Source organism: Macrobrachium nipponense, chromosome 6 (genome assembly GCF_015104395.2).
Source record: "Macrobrachium nipponense isolate FS-2020 chromosome 6, ASM1510439v2, whole genome shotgun sequence".
Classification (NCBI taxonomy): domain Eukaryota; kingdom Metazoa; phylum Arthropoda; class Malacostraca; order Decapoda; family Palaemonidae; genus Macrobrachium; species Macrobrachium nipponense.
In genome coordinates, this window is record NC_061108.1 from 35844960 (window position 1) to 35860075 (window position 15116).

General features: G+C 36.1%; 1 protein-coding gene across 1 annotated transcript in view; it reads right to left on the reverse strand.

Annotated features, from left to right (window-relative positions):
• The window catches only part of LOC135216491 (glutamate receptor ionotropic, kainate 2-like), a 165139-nt gene that overhangs the window by 31001 nt on the left and 119022 nt on the right, over positions 1-15116 (reverse strand). The gene's annotated exons all lie outside the window — the stretch shown is intronic.

Below are 15116 nucleotides of genomic sequence, written 5' to 3' on the forward strand. Positions count from 1 at the left end.
AACAAAAAATAATAAAGGTTGTAGCTTTTCTCATATCTGAAATATCTGCATATAAATTACGATAATTGGAAAAAAAACTACGTACGGTCAACTTGATGCAATCGAATGGTCAAAAAACGCAATTGTAAGCTAAATCTCTTCCGGCCTAGTAATATTCATTTATTTATATTCATTTTGAAACAAATTTGAAAGTCTCTAGAACAATATTGTGATTTGGTTTTATGGTGAATTTTTGAAAAAAATATCTTTCTTCCATCCGCGCGCCGCTTTTTTTATTCGCGGCCGAAAATCTCCGGAAACGGCGTAGATCGCATTATCCTAATATTTGCTCCTTTTCATATTAGCGTTTATACAGTTTCATATATTCAAAATGTGCGTAAATTCATGAAGAATACAACAAAAAATAATTAAGGTTGTAGCTTTTCTCATTTCTGAAATACCGCATATAAATTAACGATAATTGGAAAAAAAACTACGTACGGGTCAACTTTGATGCAATGGAAATGGTCGAAAAAAACGTAATTGTAAGCTAAATCTCTTACGGTCTAGTAATATTCATTTATTTATCTTAATTTTGAAAACAAATTTGAAGTCTCTAGAAACAATATTGTGATTTATGGTGAATTTCTGAAAAAAATATCTTTCTTCCCTCCGAGCGCCTCTTCGCGGCCGAAAATCTCCGAAATGCGTAGATCGCATTATCCTAATATTTTCTCCTTTTCATATTAGCCGTTTTATAGAGTTTCATATATCAAAATGTGCGCAAATTCATGGCAAATACAACAAAAAAATAATTAAAGGTTGTACCTTTTCTTATTTCTGAAATATCTGCATATAATTACGATAATTGGAAAAAAACTACGTACGGTCAAATTTGACCCAATCGAAATGGTCGAAAAACGTAATTGTAGCTAAATCTCTTACGCCTAGTAATATCATTTATTTATCTTCATTTTGAAACAAATATGAAGTCTCTAGAACAATATTGTGATTTATGGTGAATTTCTGAAAAAAATATCTTTCTTCCCTCCGCGCGCCGCTTCGCGGCCGAAAATCTCCGAAATGCGTAGATCGCATTATCCTAATATTTGCTCCTTTTCATATTAGCCGTTTTATAGAGTTTTATATATCAAAATGTGCGCAAATTCATGAAAAATACAACAAAAAATAATTAAAGGTTGTAGCTTTTCTCATATCTGAAATATCTGCATATAAATTACGATAATTGGAAAAAAAACTACGTATGGTCAACTTTGACGCAATCGAAATGGTCGAAAAACGTAATTGTAAGCTAAATCTCTTACGGCCTAGTAATATTCATTTATTTATATTCATTTTGAAACAAATTTGAAGTCTCTAGAACAATATTGTGTATATGGTAAATTTCTGAAAAAAATATATCTTTTCTTCCCTCCGCGCGCCGTTTCGCGGGGCCGAAAATCTCCGAAATGCGTAGATCGCATTATCCTAATATTTGCTCCTTTTCATATTAGCCGTTTATAGAGTTTCATATATCAAAATGTGCGCAAATTCATGAAAGATACAACAAAAAATAATTAAAGGTTGTAGCTTTTCTCATATCTGAAATATCTGCATATAAATTACGATAATTGGAAAAATACTACGTACGGTCAACTTTGACGCAATTGAAATGGTCAAAAAACGTAATTGTAAGCTAAATCTCTTACGGCGTAGTAATATTCATTTATTTATCTTCATTTTGAAACAAATTTGAAGTCTCTAGAACAATATTGTGATTTATGGTGAATTTCTGAAAAAAATATCTTTCTTCCCTCCGCGCACCGCTTCGCGGCCGAAAATCTCCGAAATGCGTAGATCGCATTATCCTAATATTTGCTCCTTTTCATATTAGCCGTTTTATAGAGTTTCATATATCAAAATGTGCGCAAATTCATGAAGAATACAACAAAAAATAATTAAAGGTTGTAGCTGTTTCCATTTCCGAAATATGTGCATATAAATAAAAAAATTATATAAAAATTTCGACATTTGGTCAACTTTAACTCGTCCGAAATGGTCAAAATCTGCAATTGTAATCTAAAACTCTTGCAGTATCATAATATTCAATCATTTGTCTTAATTTTGAAACAAATTTGAAGTCTCTAGAACAATATTGTGATTTACGGTAAATTTTGAAAAAAATTTTTTTTTGCGTCCGCGCGTTACGAATTCGTACATCATTTTGTGATAATATTTTTCCGGTGTTGCTTGCTTTTAATTTCGTTTTACAATGTATTATATATCAAAATGATCGCAATTTAGTGTACAATACAACGCAAAAAAAAGTAACTGGTTAGCTTTGACCGTTTTCTGCACAGCGTGATTTGAATACAATTATGTATGAATTTTTTTTTTCGTTTTCGTACTATATATCGCATTATTTACATATGATAATGATATTATTTTTCATTTCTGATGGTTGCATTCTAAACTTCAGGCAATGACAAAAAAAGGAGCCAAAAATGAACTCTTAATCTTCAAAAGTACGCGCGCTGTAATTTTTTGAAAAAATTATTTTTTCCACTTCCGCGCTCACTCAAACCGTCCCGGCATACGGGAGACGTTTTGATTTTTTAGGGCTTCGGCGTAAGAGGGTTAATCTGTTTTCCTTCAATTTACTGAAGTGACTTAGAACCAGGGAAGTACTTAGACTTGTGAAATCAGGGAAATACTTAGACTTTTTAAAGTTGTTGATGGAGTGATGCCCTTTGATTAATTTAATTACTTCCAAGATTACCTCACACCTGTTTTGATGAACTTAGTCTGATTTTCTGCAATACTGGTAAGTTGTTAAGGGATCATTGTTGCCTTTAGAGTATTCAGTCTTTTAATACCTGTGATGAGGGTTCAGGTGTCTGGCTTTTGTGAGGTAACAATAAATGAATGGTAAGGTGTAGTAACCAGATATTGGCACTTCGTAACAATATATATTGTATAATATATATATATATATATATATATATAATATATATTATTTTTTTTTTTTTTATACATATATATATGGATATTATATAGATATAATATATATATATTATATATTTATATATATAGTATATATATATAGGATAGGGATAGATATATATATATATTTATAATATTTTATATATATATCTATATATATATTATATATATATATAATACATATACCTAAATATATACTATATATTATATATATATATAGATATACTTAATAAAATTGGAGGTATATATATATAGTATATATATAGTTTTTTAATATATATATATAATATATATATATAGTATAGAGTATATATATATATATTATATATATATATGCATAATATATATATATATATATATTTTCATATATTTTTTTATATTTATATATTATGCCTAATTATATATTATATTGATTTATATATATATTTTGATATTATATATATAATTTTATATGATATATATATATATATTACATTTATTTAAAAAACATATCATATATAGGCTATATATATATACACACACACACACACACACACATATATATATATATATATATATATATATATATATATATATATATATAATATATATTACACACACACACACATATAATATATATATATATATATATATATAATATTATATATATATATATATAGGCTATATCTACATATATTTTTTTTATATATATAATATATATATATATATATATATATATTTATATATATATATATGTGTGTTGTGTGTGTGTGTGTGTGTGATGCATATATATATATATATAATCTCAAAGACCCACAATAACCTAATTAGAAAATGGTTTAAGGGGGGGTAAACATAAGTACACACTTATGTAAGCTGTGTATTAAAAATCTTTACAAGACGGGAGCTTCCATCTACTTGAACAGGAGACCGGTAGACTTCATCAGCCGTACTGATTTTCCTTCTTTAAGGTACATATATATATATAATGTCACGAAGGACAGAACAAATATCCTAGAACGGACTCAAGGGGAGCAAACAACAAAAAGAGATTATCATAATAATGTTCCGTCGTTAATCTGTTGTCTGGCCAAAAGATGAGCCTATAACCTTGGCTGAATTGATTCATCTGTCTTTTCGGCTCTTCCTTCCAATGCCTGGCTGGGCGGGAGAAAGAGACAAAAATCTGGGCAGTAAGAGTGTTGCAAACAATGCCTGTTCTAACATTTATAGTTTTAAGAATCAAATGATTTAAGAATGCGTCCTTTTAGAGATAAATGACTTGTTAAACACAAAACTCATTTAGATTTAGAACATTAATAAGAGTCCCTTCAACTAGTGTGCGCCTACATACGTTATTATCTTTGTAGGTTACTTTCCCTCCTTCCCAGTCAATTACTTGCCCTGACTCTAACGTGTGTCTGGCAACTGAACAATCTTTCGATCCCATCCTACATGATCGTTGATGTTCTTCTAGTCTTATAGCCAAATCTTCTGCCTGATTCCCCATAATAAATATTACAATGTTTACACGGCACCACATAAACCCAATGTCATCTTTCCTTTCTTTTTCATGGATTCCTAACCAACTTTGATTTTCAATGAGCTGTTATACCTAAAAGCTAAATCCAAACCTATTTTCTCTGTTCTCTTTTTGTAAATGTTGCACCCTTTCTAAACTGTGATGATAAGGAAGCGGAATTACTCTTAGACTACCTATGAACTCGTGTTCCCGGTCGGTGGATATAAGTTTTTTCTAGCCTTTGTAAATGCTTGGTCAATTATATATGTTTCATTTCCTTATCTATGTACTGTGGATCACAGATATGAAGCCCCCTCGTTACCATTTTGACGATCACATTTAGATTTTATACGTTGGCTATGGTATGAATAAAATATGAATATACATTTCTTGCTGGGCGGTTGGTTTCTTTTCTGTATACACTAAATATAAAGTTAAGAGTAATAGGGTCATGGTGAACCAGAACGTCCAGAAATGGTAAATTATTTTCGACCTCAAATTCAACTGAAAAGTTTATGGATGGCATAAAGTATTAGCACTTTCTAATAAACGGTTAAACTGAGTAACATATCGTTAACATATCTGACCCATAAAAAGGGCTTAATGTTCTCAGGACAACGGCTAAGTCAGCTTCAAACTATTCCATCCACAAATTAGCCAAAACAGGAGACAACGTTGACCCATAGTTGAGGTAACACAAAACTGTATTAAATCAATTAAAATGTCAACGGGAATTTGTGGATTAAAGGTCCCACACCCCTTTCTTTTTCCTTGAGTTTGTTTAAAACGAAATCTAATGGGACATTTGTGAATAATGCATTAATGTCTAAATGAATAATTTTGCCCTCAAAGTGGCCTAAACTCCGTATTCTTTCAATAAACTCTGATGAATGACGTAAATGAGAGGGGAAGAATTGACCCACGTAAGGACTTCAAATCTTAGCTAACCATTTAGCCAACTTTGTAGGGGTACCGCACATTGACACGATGGATCTCAATGGGCACCCATGTTTGTGTGCTTTTGGTAAGCCTTAAAAATACGGAAGGAACGGATTCTTATCAGAAGTCAATTTAAGTAAGCATTACGTAAATCTCTATCCATGACCCGGCAGGTAGTAGCCTTAAGTTGTCTGTTAAATTCTTTCTGTATTTCACTGGTCGCTGGAACAGACAAAAGATTTGTATATGCCATTTTCATCGTAAAATAATCTACAAATCCTATTGTTGTAATCATCTATGTCATAATAACAACTGCTCCATCTTTATCTGCTTTCAGAATTTTAATTTCTCTATTTCTACCCAACCTGCTAATCGCATCCGTGTCTGCGGAGTAACACTGTTTTCTTTGGCTCAGTAGCACAAGCAGCCCTTTAGAAAATTAAATTGAGAATCTTGATTTTGACAATTGATATACATATATATGTAAGTAAGTATAAGCATATACAATCAAACACATGCATCTTATTGTTGCTTGTACATTATTATTATTGTTACTATTGTCTTGTTAAAAGTTATTACTGTTTTAGCTGCATTGATTTTGTATGGTCCTTCCCTGTCTTCTAATAACGCTTTTCTAGTTATAGGACTGGTGAGTAAACACATCCATGTATTGTAAAAGCAGAGATAGGTAAAATATGTTTTTGTTGCAGAGTAAGTGAAATGTGAGGTTTGAACTCCGTGGGTAGAGTTAGCCAATTATATTGTATGTCAAAATCATATTGAATATTTTATTCTTCCGTGAAGTTTTTGCCTATCTCTTCCAGGCATCCTCTCAGGCGGAGGGGGTTGAGGGACTGTGGCTGGTGTTTGTTGCTTTTTATTAAATTGGCCTTATGCCAGCACGGGATCGTGCTCATAGGAGTAGCCTGTAAGTCATTTTTTAGATGTGCAAGTGAAATTCAGGATATGAACATGAATTCTTTGTTGTGATCTATGGATGTGCCAGTGAAATGGTGTCTGTGAAATGAAAGGTTAACAGGCAAAGTTACAAACCCTTTTGTAATGATGATAGCAGCGATTACTGGCGAGTGGGGAATTAGCCAGTAAGGAAAAATGAAATTTTTTCTGGGGGCGGCGGGCGGCTTGGTATCTATGGAGATTAAATACCATTTTTAACTTACTTCGTGAAAAGCATAGATCTTCCAGTGGAAGGGATCAGTGGAGGAAAATGAAGAATTTTTAAATGTTAGAGAAAGCATCACAAAATGTAGTAACAGCTCAAGTGGTACTTAGTGATAGTTGAAAAGTTTCTGTTGTTGGGCGTGACACGGATGGAGAAAAAAGGGGAAAGGAAAGTACTTTTACAGGGGAGGGGAGATGGGATATTTGTCAATCAAACGATTGACCACTATCAGGGTGGATCATAAAACCAGGGTCTCTTCTTAAGGAAGGATCATTGGGTATTCATTGGGAGGGAAATGCCATAGTTGCTCTCGTAGGCTTCGCTTTGAAACAAGACCATGCACATTGTTCCACTCAAATTTGGGGTCTGTTCTCACAATTTCAGCGGTTTTGGTTGGGATCTCAGAGTTTTATTGTAGTTAAAAGGACTTTTTGGTGTTTGTTCTTCCAGGCTGACAGGCGATCTTGAAGTTTGCAGTTTTATGAAGGGGTTTGGGTAGGAAGAAAGTAGGCTTGACGTGCAGTATTAGAGGTGGTTGGAGAGGGATTGGGGAAGTTGGCAGCTCAGTTTGGGTCTCTGCTGCAATCACATGTGGTTATTTCTATCAGTGGCTTTGGGGTTGTTGGTCTAGATGTATGTGGTGCAGTAGGAGGTTGTTTTGACAAGGTAGCTTTGGTTTTTAACTGTGCAATGTGTGATAAACGGGCACTGAATCATTTGAACCATGCATGGTGATGCTCTGAACAGTTTGGGCACTTGGGTGCTGTAGGTTTTCCTTTTTTCAATTTCTCAAAGACACAAATTGGTTTGTTTAAAGTTTCTTGCTGCAGATAGTGCAGATTTTAGAACCCCTGCAACGGTCTTGGTGATGACCATGACGCTGGCATCTGTAGCACCAGAGAGGTTCTGGTGTGTATTCCCCTGTGAGGAAATATCCCATATTCTAATCGTACTTGGCTCGGGGCAGGTCCTTTGAAGGTGGCCAAGATCTTCCTTGAGGGGGCTTTGAATCTTGTTAAACACCTCTCAGCATTCACAATATGAGGGCGCTCCAAAAGAGGATCCAAAGGGAGCTCTCTTGGGTAGTCACTGATGATAGCCTTGTTTAATTTCGAATTTGGGTGCAATAACTGGAATGCCGTATCAGTCTTCAGGAGGTATACAGAAGCTCAGTCTTTTGGTGTAACGGAGAATTCTTCTCTATGATTCGGTCGTGCAGAGATATTGATGCCAGGGTTCTTCTTTGCAATAGCCACTACTGCAGATATGGGGTCTGTTCTCAGGAAGAGCTCAAAACTTCGGCAGTGGAGGGGATATTCTTCTGTGTTAGAGACTGGAGGGGGAAGGATAAAATTTTGAGGAGGGGGAGATAGGTAGGACAAGGAAGATGGTAGGGTAGGTTGTTGAGGTGTTGCCTGCTCTATTCTTGATTTTTTCTTCGAAGCTGGAGGATGAGCGTTTGTCCCTGAAATAGACAAAAGGCAGCGGTCGTTTCTTTTTATGATGAGTCATGGTTTCTATTTCACTTTTCACAACGACAGACACTTCCAACTGTCGAGGATAAACAAAAACAGCTGCCAGATGGCGAATGTTAAGGCCTTGGAACTGCCAAAAATCATTGCAAGGCGTAAACACTAAACAGTGTGGGGTCCTATATTATGTCAAACCCGGGCTGGATGGAGTCCTGCTTTCATATCAAGGGGGTATTTCAGGCACTGAATTTTGGTTGGATGGGCCCACAGAGATGGTTTCCTATTGGCTGTTGGGATTGGCTTCAAGTCAGTTTCTATATGCTCTGTTGCTACCTAGTCAATCTTTGGGGTTGCATGAAGTCACTGCCGGCCGAATTTTGATTAGTTGACTGCTGTCTGTCATCATTAGGTTGCGTGACGTCACCGTGGACCGAATTTTGATTGGCCGATGGCTGTGTGGCATCACTGCTGGTATTTCTCTGGGTTTCTAATTCAGTATTGTCTTTGCTAGTGGTGTCTCGCTATTGGGTGGAGTTTTGCAGAAGCATGATGGTATCGCTTTTCATTCATGTTGTTTCTTCTCACATTAGTTGGTAGCCGGAAGGCCTCGACATGTGTAGTTTTCATCGAGGGCTTCTGCTCTTGAATAAAGAGCGCTTTGAGCAAGCCCAGGGCTAAAAATCATGCACTAACCAGCCACAATACAGGTATCTCCTGCGACAGTATTATTCAGAATACAGAAAAATAATTGGGAGGGCTCCCAATTCGCATCGCCTGCACTTGCTCAAAGCACTCTTTATTCAAGAGCAGAAGACTCGATGATATTACACAAGAGGCCTTCCTGCTACCAACTAATGTAAGAAGAAACACCAAGAACGCAGGCCGTACCATAATGCTGCAGCAAAATTCCACCCCATTGCGAGACGACACAAACAGCAAAGACAATACTGAAAACCCAAAAGCAGGACTCCACACCAACCAGTCTTCACATACATATAATTAACTAAACTCTACGGGGTGTTAAACCTCACATTCCACTTACACTGCGAAATAAAACTTATATTTTACCTATCTCTGCTTTTACAATGCCCAGCATAGATGTGCTAGTAACAACGAGAAAGCCATCATCAGGAGAAAAGAGAACCTTTGCAAACTCAATGCAGCTGAAGCTGCAATAACCGTGAACAGGACTTGCTAAGGAGGAAGAGGGTCTCCTACCTAATTATATTATTATTTCGTTCCTTTGTCTTATATAAGTATACCATAAAAGATAAAATTAAATTATTTAACGTTTCTGTGAGAGACTTTTTAAAACCAAAGAAATTAAAAATTATTGATTAAAAAACTGAGAATCAAAAAAATAACTTTACTTTTTATGGTCCGGAAAAAATCCTTGGAATCGCCTACACTCCGATGGCTTGTCATCGTGGAAGAGGATATAAGATCGTCTCTGCAGCCCATTTTACGTGAAGGAACTCAGGTGAGGACACTTTCGATTCACATCGCTGGATATCCTTTGCATCTTTCATCCTGAGGCGAAGGCTTTGATAAGATACTCCTTCAGGAAACTTTAGAAGAAGACTAATATATAGACCATTTTTCACGTTCAACAGACAACAGTTAAGGATGAACGCAGTATATTGTTACTTGTGAAATGTGGGAACTGGCCTGTTAGTTTTCTCTAAAGAACTTTTGAGATGGCTTTGCCTGTCTGTCTGTCTGTCCCCACTTTTTCTGTCTATCATCAGATCTTAAAAACTATCAAAGTTAGAGGGTTGCAAATTGGTTTGTTGATCTCCACCTTTCTGGCTTTAAACATACCAAATTGCAGCCTCTAGCCTCAGCAGTTTTTAGTTTTTATTTGAGGGTAAAGTTAGCCATGATCGTGCATCTGGCACCGGTAAAAGTCATGGGTCACGTCTCATACGGTATTATATGCTGTACAGAAAATTTGATTGCGCCGAAGAAACTTTCAGCTCATTTTTCAAGCTTTAAACCTCTTCCATCTTTGTGGCTCTGGCTAATACAACACGACTCGCTCAGAGAGAGAGAGACTTATTGCTTGCTTTGTTGTTAACCGTGGACGTAATCCCTCAACCTCCCATCGTTGTTTCCTTTGGGTCTTGGCTAAAGAAAGGTTAGGTATATGGGTGACCGTTTCATATTCGCTAATAAACCTCTCTTCTAATAAGGATGGCTCCAAGGAGAATCTAGATAAGCAGTCACTGCTATGATCATCTTTCATCTACTGTGTCAGTGATAAGCCCCCATATAGGAAACTACAAATTATTTGCTTCGTATATCCACGCGATCCATCACTCTCATATATATATATATATATATATATATATATATATATATATATATATATTAATATATGTATTATTTTTATTTATTTTATTTTTATTTATTTTATATATATATATATATATAGATATGTACATATATAATTGTATCTATATATATATATATATAGATAATATATATATATATATGGTACATATATATGTTATATATATATATTATATATATATATATTATATATATATATATATATATTATATATATATCATCCAATAAGAGGTCGAGGGATAGTTACCCCATCATGTAGCAGGTGAAAAGGCAAAACAGCTCAATACGTGGGTTGCTTTATTGTTGCCAACGTTTCAAGACTATGGTATCATTTTCAAGGCTTTAAAAAACAAAATACATAAATTACAAACTTGTCCAGCAAGATTAACATAATTTTTTTTTTACATACGAATAAGCACGAGAAAAAATAAATTACGTATATAGAAATGTTAAATAAAAATCAAATAATTAAAAACACACAATGTATTAACACTGAGTAAAATTTTTTAAAAAGATTTAAAATATATAAAACAAACCTTACAACCCGAGGTTCGGTTGCTGAAAGGCCTGCCAGAGGAGAAGTAGTCGAGATAACCAAGGAAAGAAGATAAGAGTGGGCGGTCTAAGCAATGTATAATGGAACTGCTGTGGTGTTGTTATTCAATGTTGGAACGAGGTGCTTAATGGCCAAGGATTCGAGTATATGGAGTTGGTTTTCATTAGGGCTGGATCAAATTATCTTAAAATCATCGTAGTTGATTCTGCATTTGCATGTTTGTGCATGGTTTCTTATATTTGAAAGCTCTGGACTAGAAAGCTTCATCCCTGTGCGGTAACTAATGCCTATGTGTGAGTCACAATCGTACTCTGAGCAGTCGGCGAGTGCTTCCAACGTAAGTCTGTTCGTTGCACGAACAGCAAGTATACAAGTAAACTAGGCCAGACCGCATCAAAGTAGGCAATTTTTCTGTGTCGAAAGAATCCGCCTATGGTTTTTGGATTCCTTATGATGAATTTCACATCAACTGCTGGGAAATGTTTGTTCATTATCTTCCTCAAATGCGGTATAAATGAGGTATCATAAGTGTATGGAAAGCTAACATAACATTTTAATTTAGAAGCTAGATGTACTGGAGCTGGTGGCTGGAAGATTTTCTGTACGGCCTTTCTGACATAACTAGAGAACAGGGCAGTTGGGGTAACAATTGGTCCTAAAGAATTCCTGCAAGAAATTAATTTCATTATGAAACAAGCTCCAGTTTGAAGTCAAGGGCGCTTATAGCTCTGTGAATTAGGGTTGATAATGAATTAAGCTTAAAATTAAGAGAAAAGGAACTATACAAATTTTGCCCCAAACCTGTAAATGTGGCCTTACGAAAAATTCCCGTTCTGAAACCATCATTCTCTCGTATGACCAAGGTATCGAGAAAATGCAATCTATTATTATTCTCTTTCTCAAATGTAAATTTTATATTAGAGTGTGATGCGTTTGCAAATTCCAAGAAAATGTCGCAATGATGATGGTCCCTAAAAAGTAGGAATGTGTCGTCCACATATCTACGGTAAAATAGCGACTTAAAAGATGCAGGACAATTGTCCAGTATTTGCTGATCAAACTTGAACATGAAAATATCTGCAAAGGTGCAGCTCAATGGGTTGCCCATGCCGACGCCGTCTACCTGAACGTAAACTTCATCGTTAAAACCGAAGGCTGTGTCCCGCACAGCCAATTTCTTAAAGCTTCTTAAAGTCGACTTTATGTATTCTTGTTTTTATAGCCTTGAAAAAGAGACCATAGTCTTGAAACGTTGGCAACAATAAAGCAACCCATGTATTGAGCTGTTTTGCCTTTTCACATAATAATTTATATAAAATACTTAATTACTGCTTTATCTATTGACAGGTAGCAATGGATGTCCGTAGCTCTGGGGCAAAATACCTTCTCTTTTCTTCGGAAGTCGAAGCAGATAACAAAATTGGGTAATTTTCTTTCACTAACATCTCAGTCTATTTCTATAATAGTTGGTTAACTACAATTATTGACAAAAATGAAATCAGTATTTCAAATTGATCGGTTTATGATAATATGAATTTGACCGAATCTACAACTTTACGTCTTGTAAATTATGAATGGCATCATAGTAAACTGGTATCAAAGCTTTGTTAGCCTCAGTAGATAAAAATGAAACAAACATTTTCAAAATCCCCGGGGTTTCAAACAGGAATTGTATTTGTATTCAAAATGTAAATCAGCATAGACGTTTTTATACCTTATTGATTATTATAAGTATGAAAAAAAGTGCTACAGTTATCGAAAAAAGGAAAAAAAAAAAAACAACAACGCAATAGTATAAATGGCTAGTCTACCAGTGTCCACTACGAGACACTTATTCTTTAACGTTTTCCTTAATAATACAACATATATTTACTGTAGCTATATGCCTGATAAGATATGTAAAGGAATTGAAGAACCCTCTTATGAAATATAATTTTATGTCCACTTGTCCAGCATGAAAGGTTTTAATCCACAGTCCTGCATTATCTGTAATCCTTGAAAACTCTGGAGGCAGCCATCTTGAAATGTCTACCGTTTATAACAGATATTTTACAATATTTCATTTATATTCATCTAATTCGGTATTCAGGCTATTTGTTTTGCTTCAGGTTCAAACCACAGGGGATATGGACACCCCCAGGAAGCCTAGGCTTGCCTCAGACTAGGAACATTTCGATTTCCATACTACTTAACTCACTGAAGAAAAGTAGTACTCCCTCCCCACGCGAGCAGAATCCAGCTATTGGAAAGACCAACATTTCTCGACAACCTTTTCCTCCAAAGCCCGTATTATTCCCTTCTTTGAAATCCCTCTACAATGATTTCCAAGGGCGCCACCTCATCGTATCAGTGGTCAGCAACATTCCCTTCTTCAAACTACTGCGTCTGGACAATGGAACAGCCGTTCCTGAGTATGGGAGCGATTTCCAAGTGATACAGGCCCTTGGTCGTCGCTTGAATTTCACGTAGGATGTTGATGAATTACATTTCTTTCTTGTGAAATTTTGTACCCTTTTGATTAAAACTTTTAATGATTCTGAAACTGTTTTACGGAAACATTCAAGAAGATAATACATTAAAAAACTATTTTATTTTATTGAGTCTAGAGCGAAACATGTAAGTAAATATGCTCCCATTGCATAGTTATTTCTGTCTCATTCAAAAGCTTCGTCACCAGTTTTTGTTCTGAACAATGTGAACTGCCCTAGTCTCTTGCAAGTGCCACGTTCCTTAATGATTCTTAAACGTCAGTACCCACTTTTCTAATGCTTTTGTCTCTTCATTCATTAGATATGAAGTACAGAACCGAGGGACGGTCGCTGGGGCGGGCCAGGAACCCTGATGTTTAGGAAACTGTCAGTGGGATGGTTGGAATGGTGGCGAATCACACCGCTCACATGGCCATTGACGAAATCACCATTAACGGTGGGGTTTTTTTTCGCTCACACCTAGTACTATTATTCTCATCCCTCTTTCTTGGCTATGCAACTCAATCAGGAATCATTGTTACCGAACACAGAAAGATGAAAAATTATTGGGAACCTTCGAGCTGATAAAAAAAAGGTTTGGTAACCTAGTAAGCATATTCAGTAATGTTGGTATTCCTGGTGGCTGTTGCGAAAAATAAAATGGGTTGTTAACCATACCTAGCACACAAATGCCTCTATTAAGGCGAACTAACGGAGTATAGTAACTCTGATGACAGAATGTTGTGATCATGAACCTGCCCTGCCATATAACCAGTTTAATGTAATAAAAGTAACTGAAATTTGATATATCTTGGGAGTAGACCCTCTTTTAAACAAGTCTTGTTAAAAAGGATTGCTGCATCAGCTCCTTTAATTTTGTATAGTCTTCTCTATTTTCCTTATCAAGGATTTCTCCGTGTTGCTAAAACTGGCAAGCAATGTGCCAAAGGGGATCGTCAAATCCGGTATAGTGATAATGGATTATTATTTATTACTGCTACTACAAGCTGTTCTCTCCCTCTCTTGACGCGACTTTTTGCCCCGATCTGCCTGGACATTATCACAGCGATGGTTGCTGGAGGACTGAATCTTGGTATTGTTGTTTTTGATTAAGCTGACTTTGTGTCAAAACGGGCTCTTGTGCTCACTGAGCAGCCCGTAATCTTCGTGGCGAGTCCTTCTCTTGATATCTTGGTTGTGTAGGCGCTCACGGATGCTCCTGCAGGACACGGGTGGGGGGGGGGTGGGGGGGGGGGGGGGGGGATGTATTTTCACCCGGCTCCAGGTGATGCCACACACCTGAGAAGGTCAACGCCCCTTGAGCGTTTCCAACGCCTGGCTGCCAGCCAATGAAACAATCAAATATCCCCGGGTCCTGCAGGAGCATCCGTGAACGCCCGCACGAGCATGATTTAAGAGAAGGACTCACCACCAAGACCCTACGGGCTGCTCTTGAGCAAGAGCACGTGCTGGTATAAAGCCAGCTTAATCTTCAACAACAACAACACAAGATTCAGTCCTCCAGTAACCATCGCTGTGATAATGCGCTGGCAGATCTGGGCGAAACATCGCGTCAAGAGAGAGAGAGAGAGAGGGAGAGAGCGAGAGAGAGAGAGAGAGAGAGAGAGAGAACAACTTGTAGTAGCAGTAATATATATCATTA